This window comes from Triticum urartu, chromosome 3 (genome assembly GCF_003073215.2).
Source record: "Triticum urartu cultivar G1812 chromosome 3, Tu2.1, whole genome shotgun sequence".
Taxonomy (NCBI): Eukaryota; Viridiplantae; Streptophyta; class Magnoliopsida; order Poales; family Poaceae; genus Triticum; species Triticum urartu.
In genome coordinates, this window is record NC_053024.1 from 137,216,980 (window position 1) to 137,226,298 (window position 9,319).

The window sequence follows — 9,319 nt, forward strand, 5'->3', positions numbered from 1 at the left end:
AAATGGTTCCAAAGTCGATGTGATCGCCGTCGGCACGCTACCTCTACATCTACCTTCAGGATTAGTTTTAGACCTAAATAATTGTTATTTGGTGCCAGCGTTGAGCATGAACATTATATCTGGATCTTGTTTGATGCGAGACGATTATTCATTTAAATCAGAGAATAATGGTTGTTCTATTTATATGAATAATATATTTTATGGTCATGCACCCTTGATGAGTGGTCTATTTTTACTAAATCTTGATAGTAGTGATACACATATTCATAGTATTGAAGCCAAAAGATATAAGTTTAATAATGATAGTGCAACTTATTTGTGGAACTGCCGTTTAGGTCATATTGGTGTAAAGCGCATGAAGAAACTCCATGCTGATGGGCTTTTGGAATCACTTGATGCTTGCGAACCATGCCTCATGGGCAAGATGACTAAGACTCCGTTCTCTAGAACAATGGAGCGAGCAATAGACTTGTTGGAAATAATACATACTGATGGATGCGGTCTAATGAGTGTTGATGATCGCGGTGGGTATCGTTATTTTCTTACCTTCATAGATGATTTAAGCAGATATGGGTATATCTACTTGATGAAACATAAGTCTGAAACATTTGAAAAGTTAAAAGAATTTCAGAGTGAAGTGGAAAATCATCGTAACAAGAAAATAAAGTTTCTACGATCTAATCGTGGAGGAGAATATTTGAGTTACGAGTTTGGTCTTCATTTGAAACAATGCAGAATAGTTTCGCAACTCACGCCACCTGGAACACCACAGCGTAATGGTGTGTCCGAACGTCGTAATCGTACTTTACTAGATATGGTGCGATCTATGATGTCTCTCACTGATTTAGAGCTATCGTTTTGGGGTTATGCTTTAGAGACAACTGTATTCATGTTAAATAGGGCACCATCAAAATCCGTTGAGACGACACCTTATGAACTGTGGTTTGGCAAGAAACCCAAGTTGTCGTTTCTTAAAGTTTGGGGCTGCGATGCTTATGTGAAAAAGCTTCAACCTGATAAGCTCGAACCCAAATAGGAGAAATGTGTCTTCATAGGATACCCAAAGGAAACTGTTGGGTACACCTTCTATCACAAATCCGAAGGCAAGATATTCGTTGCTAAGAATGGATCCTTTCTAGAGAAGGAATTTCTCTCGAAAGAAGTGAGTGGGAGGAAAGTAGAACTTGATGAGGTAACAATACCTTCTCGCTTATTGGAAAGTAATTCATCACTGAAATCATTTCCAGTGATTCCTACATGAGTAAGTGAGGAAGCTAATGATGATGATCGTGAAACTTCCGATTAAGTTACTACCGAACATTGTAGGTCGACCAGAGTAAGATCAGCACCAGAGTGGTACGGTAATCCTATTCTGGAAGTCATGTTACTTGACGATTACGAACCTACGAACTATGAGGAAGCAATGATGAGTCTAGATTCCGCAAAATGGCTTGAGGCCATGAAATCTGAGATGGGATCCATGTATGAGAACAAAGTATGGACTTTGGTTGACATGCCCGATGGTCGGCAAGCCATAGAGAATAAATGGATCTTCAAGAAGAAGACTGACGCTGACGGTAATGTTACTATCTACAAAACTCTACTTGTTGCAAAAGGTTTTCGACAAGTTCAAGGAGTTGACTACGATGAGACTTTCTCACCCGTAGCGATGCTTAAGTCCGTCCGAATCATGTTTGCTATTACCGCATTTTATGATTATGAAATTTGGCAAATGGATGTCAAAATTCCATTCCTTAAAGGATATCTTAAAGAATAGTTGTATATGATCCAACTAGAAGGTTTTGTCAATCCAAAAGGTGCTAACAAAGTGTGCAAGCTCCAGCGATCCATTTATGGACTGGTGCAAGCCTCTCAGAGTTGGAATATATGCTTTGATAGTGTGATCAAAGCATATGGTTTTATACAGACTTTTGGAGAAGCCTGTATTTACAAGAAAGTTAGTGGGAGCTCTGTAGAGTTTATGATATTATATGTGGATGACATATTGCTGATCTGAAATGATACTGAATATCTGAATAGCATAAAAGGATACTTGAATAAGAATTTTTCAATGAAATACCTCAGTGAAGCTGCTTATATATTGGGCATCAAGATCTATAGAGATAGATTAAGACGCTTAATTGGACTTTCACAAAGCACATACCTTGATAAAGTTTTGAAGAAGTTCAAAATGGATCAAGCAAAGAAAGGTTCTTGCCTATGTTACAAGGTGTGAAGTTGAGTCAGGCTCAATGCCCGACCACTACAGAAGATAGAGAGAAAATGAAAGTCATTCCCAATGCTTCAGCCATAGGTTCTATCATGTATGCAATGCTGTGTACCAGACCTGATGTGTGCCTTGCTATTAGTTTGGTAGGGAGGTACCAAAGTAATCCAGGAGTGGATCACTGGGAAACGGTCAAGAACATACTGAAATACCTGAAAAGGACTAAGGATATGTTTCTCGTTTATGGAGGTGACAAAGAGCTCGTCGTAAACGGTTACGTCGATGCAAGCTTTGACACTGATCCGGATGACTCTAAGTCACAAACCAGATACGTATTTTTATTAAATGGTGGAGCTGTTAGTTGGTGCAGTTCCAAGCAGAGCGTCATGGCGGGATCTACATGTGAAGCGGAATACGTAACTGCTTCGGAAGCAGCAAATGAAGGAGTCTTGATGAAGGAGTTCATATCCGATCTAGGTGTCATACCTAGTCCATCGGGTCAAATGAAAATCTTTTGTGACAATACTGGTGCAATTGCCTTGGTAAAGGAATCCAGATTTCACAAGAGAACCAAGCACATCAAGAGACGCTTAAATTCCATTCGCGATCAAGTCAAGGAGGGAGACATAGAGATTTGAAAGATACATACGGATCTGAATATTGCAGACCCGTTGACTAAGCCTCTCTCATGAGCAAAACATGATCAGCACCAAGACTCCATGGGTGTTAGAATCATCACAATGTAATCTAGATTGTTGACTCTAGTGCAAGTGGGAGACTGAAGGAAATATGCCTTAGAGGCAATAATAAAGTTGTTATTTATATTTCCTTATATCATGGTAAATGTTTATTATTCATGCTAGAATTGTACTAACCGGAAACTTAGTACATGTGTGAATACATAGATAAACAGAGTGTCACTAGTATGCCTCTACTTGACTAGCTCGTTAATCAAAGATGGTTAAGTTTCCTAGCCATGGACAAAATGTTATCATTTGATAAATGGGATCACATCATTAGAGAATGATGTGATTGACTTGACCCATCCGTTAGCTTAGCACGGTGATTGTTTAGTTTACTACTATTGCTTTCTCCATAACTTATACATGTTCCTATGACTATGAGATTATGCAACTCCCGAATACTGGAGGAACACTTAGTGTGCTATCAAACATCACAACATAACTGGGTGACTATAAAGATGCTCTACAGGTGTCTCCGATGGAGTTTGTTGAGTTGACATAGATCGAGATTAGGATTTGTCACTCCGTGTATCGAAGAGGTATCTCGGGGCCCTCTCGGTAATGCACATCACTATAAGCCTTGCACGCAATGTGACTAATGGGTTAGTTACGGGATGTTGCATTACGGAACGAGTAAAGATACTTGCCAGTAACGAGATTGAACTAGGTTTTGAGATACCGATGATCAAATCTTGGACAAGTAACATACCGATGACAAAGGGATCAACGTATGTTGTTATGCGGTTTGACCGATAAAGATCTTCATAGAATATGTAGGAACCAATATGAGCATCCAAGTTCCTCTATTGGTTATTGACCGGAGACGAGTCTCGGTCATGTATACATAGTTCTCGAACCCGTAGGGTCCGCACGCTTAACGTTCGGTGACGATCGGTATTATGAGTTTATGTGTTTTGATGTACCGAAGGTTGTTCAGAGTCCCGGATGTGATCACGGGCATGACGAGGGGTCTCGAAATGGACGAGACATAAAGATTGATATATTGGAAGCCTATGTTTGGACCTCGGAATGGTTCCGGGTGAGTTCGAGAATATACAGGAGTACCGGGAGGTTACCGGAACCCCCGGGGAAGTATATGGGCCTTATTGGGCCATAGGGGGAGAGAGGAGAAGGGAGCCTAGGAGGGGGCGCGTGATGAAGCTATGTACCTAGGGTAGGGTCATAGGCCTGACCTAGATACCCTCCCATAGGACATCACCCTAAAGTCAGAAGCATTCAAGGGATACCATCATCCACTCGACTAGAAATATTCCACTCGAAAGAACCTATGTCACTCGACCATAGCAGTGACCACTCGACAGACAGAAGATCGAAAGCCACTCTGAAAAGCAACGGTCGACCATTTACTCTGTAGACTTAATGGTCATTCATGTCACTTTATTACTAGTGTTACCAGAAACGCCCCATCTTTATGTACCTTAAACCCTTTGTAACTGAGGGCGGGAGGGGTCTGGCGAACTTGATATAAGCCACCCCCTCCTCAGGGACAAGGGTTCGCACCCCCTGTAACACCACACACATATAATCCAGTCGACCGCCTCCGGGCACCGAGATGTAGGGTGTTGGGGATATGGTTACTGGAGGTAAACTGGCTAGGAGTGGCCGGATTAGCTCCATGAAGATTGAAGCCCATGAAGATGAGAAGATACTGGCGCTTTAAGAAGGCCCAAGGCCCAAAGATGGATTAAAGCCTGTAGATGTAAACCTACTTTATCATGTAAACTTGTATTGTAAGTTAGAGGAATAGAGACCGAGCCGGACACCTCTATGATCCGACCTCGGGATTCTGTAAACTCGCGGGCGTCAACCTGTGTATATAAAGGGACGACCCGGCCACGGTTTGAGGACAGAAAAACAAGAACTCAAGGACCAGTCAAAGAGGATTCGCTCCCTAGTCATCGAAACCCTAGCAATACCAATCACAACTAGACATAGGCTTTTACCTTCATCAAAGGGGTCGAACTAGTATAAACTCCCCGTGTCCCCTTGTCCGGTTTAACACCTTTAAGCTAACCTGTTGCGATGGCTCCACGACTAAGTCCTTTCACGAGGACATCTGCGGTGACAAACCCATGACAGCTGGCACCCACCGTGGGGCTATCGCACGATGGTTTTGAGTTCTTAAAGGGCAGCTTTGATGGACTCAAGGGATACGATGTGGGCCAGATGACGAAGAGTCGTCGCGGCAAGCTCTACATCGACAACGCGGGATGGGTCCCTGAGGCCGATTCAATCGAATACGGGTACCGGGTCCCCTTTGGTGGGATTCACGTCTTCATCGGCAAGATTGGCGAACCGGGCCCTGAGCCGGACACCTGCACCGACATCATCGAGACGGCTCAACCTGCAAGCCCTTCTCTGGTTCAGCCCAGGGCAAAGAATGTTTTCGTAGGTGTCATCCATGGAGCAGAATATGAGGACGGACCGGCATCCGATGGAGAAACCGTTGTCGGCTCCGACAACGAGTGTTCTGGAGAAACCGAATCGCTTTATCAGCTGCAGGATGGCCGGATTAGTGGAGGTTCCGAGGGCAACATTATTCCGGACTCCCCTGATCTGCCAAACCGGGCCGCTATCTTCATGGCCGGTACACAATCAGCGCCCCACTCATCATCCGCCGTAGCAATACTCTCCGGTTCAGCAACAGCTACGCCGGCGGGGCAGGGAGCTCTGCGCCACCTCCGGCTCAAGTTCTGTCTGACTTGTTCGACGCCTTGGCAGCATTGATGGCCGCGGAGGTGGACGCAGCAGCCCGGGATCAGCACGACGCGGAGATCGCAAAGGTGAAAGATCAGATAACTCAGGCTAAAGCGGACCTAGCGGCAGAGAACGCTAGGCTGTCTATAGAACGGGCCGAGTTGGAAGCTCAGGCCTACCGGCTTAGGCTGGATCAGAATGCTTCAGAGGAAGTCATGAGAAGAAGATACCGATTGCATCTCCCGCCGATTTATGAGCCAAGAAATCTTTTCAACATGCCAGGAGCAGGAACTAGTAACCAGCCAATATTAAACCGGATGGAGGCAGCAGGAACATGAGAGCCAATTCAGCCGCGCACGATGGACCCGCCTCGTCAGAACAACATTGTACCACAGTATGTTTCAACACTCCCCGGGCATTACTCCAACCCGTTGGATAACATTGTGGCCCCCGCTTCACGGTTGGCATCCCTCCCAACCGACGGCGAATCACCAGTTGCGATTGAGGCACGACGGGCCAGAGATCTCCTTCAAACAGCTCTAAACCAGCAGCAAGCTTATTCGCACAGTCGCGAGAGGATTCATTCCACCCCCTATCCAAACCGGAGCTACAGCAAGCACAGTGAGGATGAACCGGCCATGTCAAGCAGTGCACGTCACCGTAACTCGCCGCGAAGGCACAACCCGGCAGGAGGAGGTGCTAATGCGCAGGATGTGGTGGATCATGGTCGTGCACGTCGAGAGGCCGAGTTAGCAGCTCTGCATGGAGCCCGTCAACCTACTCCGGTTCACCCTACTGCTTCAGTAGAGCCAGGTGTGGTATTCAGTTCCTTAGGGGTGCCGTGTCTCACCCCCGCTTTGCGTAATGTGCGACTGCCCAAGGATTCCAAGGGACCTCGTAAGGTACCCAATTACACCGCCGATCTGCAACCAGAGGCATGGGTTGAAAGCTACGAGATGGCAATGGAGATGTTAGATGTGGATGAAGCAGTATGTGCTAAATACTTCACCATGGTGTTGGAAGGAACAACTCGTACTTGGTTGAAGAGCTTACCAACTAACTCCGTCGGATCATGGGCCGAATTGAAGCACCGGTTTATCCAGAACTTCAAAGATACTTGTAAGCAGCCCATGTCAATTGTGGATTTGGCCGCTTGTGTCCAAGAGGATGGGGAGTCCACGACCCATTGGGTAAAGCGGGTTTCAGCTATCTTGCATTCATCGGATCGTATCAATGCAGATACCGCAGTGCTAACATTGGAGGGCAATTGCCATTTTCTGCCGCTCAAACAGAAGTTAGGAAGGCTCAAATGCCACTGCAATGATATGTCAACGCTTATGGCCGCTTTGGTTCAGTATGCCGATTCAGATAATCCCAAAGACCCTGACTCAGAGGAAGACAAACCAGGGAAAGGGAAAAAGAACGACAACACCAAGGGTCAGCAGCATAATCCGGCAGGCCACGGGAATAATGGTAAGCGCAAGGCCAACAACAGTTTGGACTTTGTGGCTAACACCAATGCTCAGGAGAATGGTCAGCGCTGTAAGGGCAAGCAGCCCCAGAGGGGCGGAGGTTGTGGCCCCAATTTGGAGCGCCTGTTAAATCAACCCTGTCCAAAGCATGGATCAAAGGAGAAGCCAGCATCACATCTTTGGAAAGATTGTTATATCATGCGAGATTTCAAGAACTCCAATATGTTTCAGTACGATAATGGCCCGCCCGGCGGTTCAGGAGGTGGTTTCAACGGGCCGGGTTACGGAGGCGGCAGCTCCGGTTCAGGATTTCAGGGCAAGCAAACCGGACACAGCAATCAAGGGAACCATGGCAACCAGGGAGGTTACAACCATCAGGGGAACCAGCAGCAGTAGGGTTATCAGAGCAATCCTAAGCAGTTAAATTGTGGGCAATATCATGTCTTCACCACTAGCTTGTGTAAGTGTGATCAAAAGCTTCACAAGAGGGCGGTAAACTCTGTTGAACCGGCGGTGCCTCAGTATTTGCGCTGGTCTGAGCAATCCATTTTATGGAGTAGAGAGGATCACCTGCCCCGGGTTGACAATCCGGGTCATCTGGCCTTAGTGGTGGCCCCTCAAGTTGGGGGATATAAGTTTACTATGGTACTCATGGATGGGGGAAGTAGTATCAACATTCTATATTATGATACCTTCCGTCGTATGGGGTTGACATATAAGAATCTTAAACTGTCAAACACCGTTTTCCATGGTGTGGTGCCTGGTAAGTCTGCATATCCAGTGGGCAAGATAGCCTTAGAGGTGGCTTTTGGAGATGATCATGATTCAAGATCAGAAACATTGACTTTTGAGGTGGTAAAAATCCAAAGTCCGTATCACGCTTTGTTTGGGCGACCGGCTTATGCTAAGTTCATGGCGAGGCCGTGTTATGTTTATCAACAACTTAAAATGCCAGGTCATAAGGGGACCATCACAGTACATGGGAGCAGGAAGATCGCTTTGGAATGTGAGGAAGGGATGCGGCTTATGCTGAGTCGGTTTGTGCCACGGAGGAGCTAAAGTTTTATAAAGACAAGGTTGATCCGGCAGATATGACCTCTTTGAAAAAGCCAACTGCGGAACACGATCCGGCGTTGAAATTTAAATCAGCCATAGATACTAAGATGGTTGATTTTGTTCCTGGTGATTCATCCAAGCAGTTCAGCATCAGCGCTAACCTGGATCCCAAATAGGAAAGCGCGCTCATCGAGTTCATCCGTGAGAACCGGGACATCTTTGCATGGAAACCTTCTGACATGCCAGGTGTACCGAGGGAACTCGCTGAGCACACACTTAACATTGATCCTAAGTTTAAACTGGTCCGACAGTTTGTCCGCCGCTTCAATGAAGAAAGGCACAAGGCTATTGGTGAAGAGGTAGCTCGGTTGTTGGCCGCAAGGTTTATTGTGGAGGTCTTTCACCCAGAGTGGTTGGCTAATCCGGTGCTGGTTCTTAAGAAAAACGGCACTTGGCGTATGTGTGTAGATTACACAGACTTGAACAAGGCTTGCCCTGCAGATCCCTTTTCCCTCCCTCGTATTGATCAGATTATTGATGCCACAGCGGGTTGTGACCGTTTGTGTTTTCTGGACGCTTATTCTGGTTATCATCAGATCAAAATGGCAGTTAAGGACCAGGAGAAGACAACTTTTATAGCTCCTTTTGGAGCCTTCTGCTATGTCTCCATGCCCTTTGGGCTCAAGAGTGCCCAGGCGACTTATGAACGCTGTGTTCAGAATTGTCTTCATAAGCAGATTGGGCGCAATGTTCATGCATATCTGGATGATATTGTGATAAAGTCCAGGAAGGAGAAAACATTGATAGATGATTTGAGAGAAACCTTTGACAATCTCCAGGTTTACAAGATGATGCTCAATTCGGAAAAGTGTGTCTTTGGTGTCCCGGCAGGTAAACTCTTGGGTTTTCTGGTGTCAAACAGAGGCATTGAGGCTAATCCGGAGAAAATCTCAGCAATTACATCTTTGGCTAAACCGGCGTGTATCAATGACGTTCAACGTTTGGCCGGCCGGATTGCGGCTTTGAGCCGGTTTATCAGTCGTCTTGGGGAGAAGGCTATCCCTTTATATCAGCTGCTAAAGAAAACATATGATTTTGTCTGG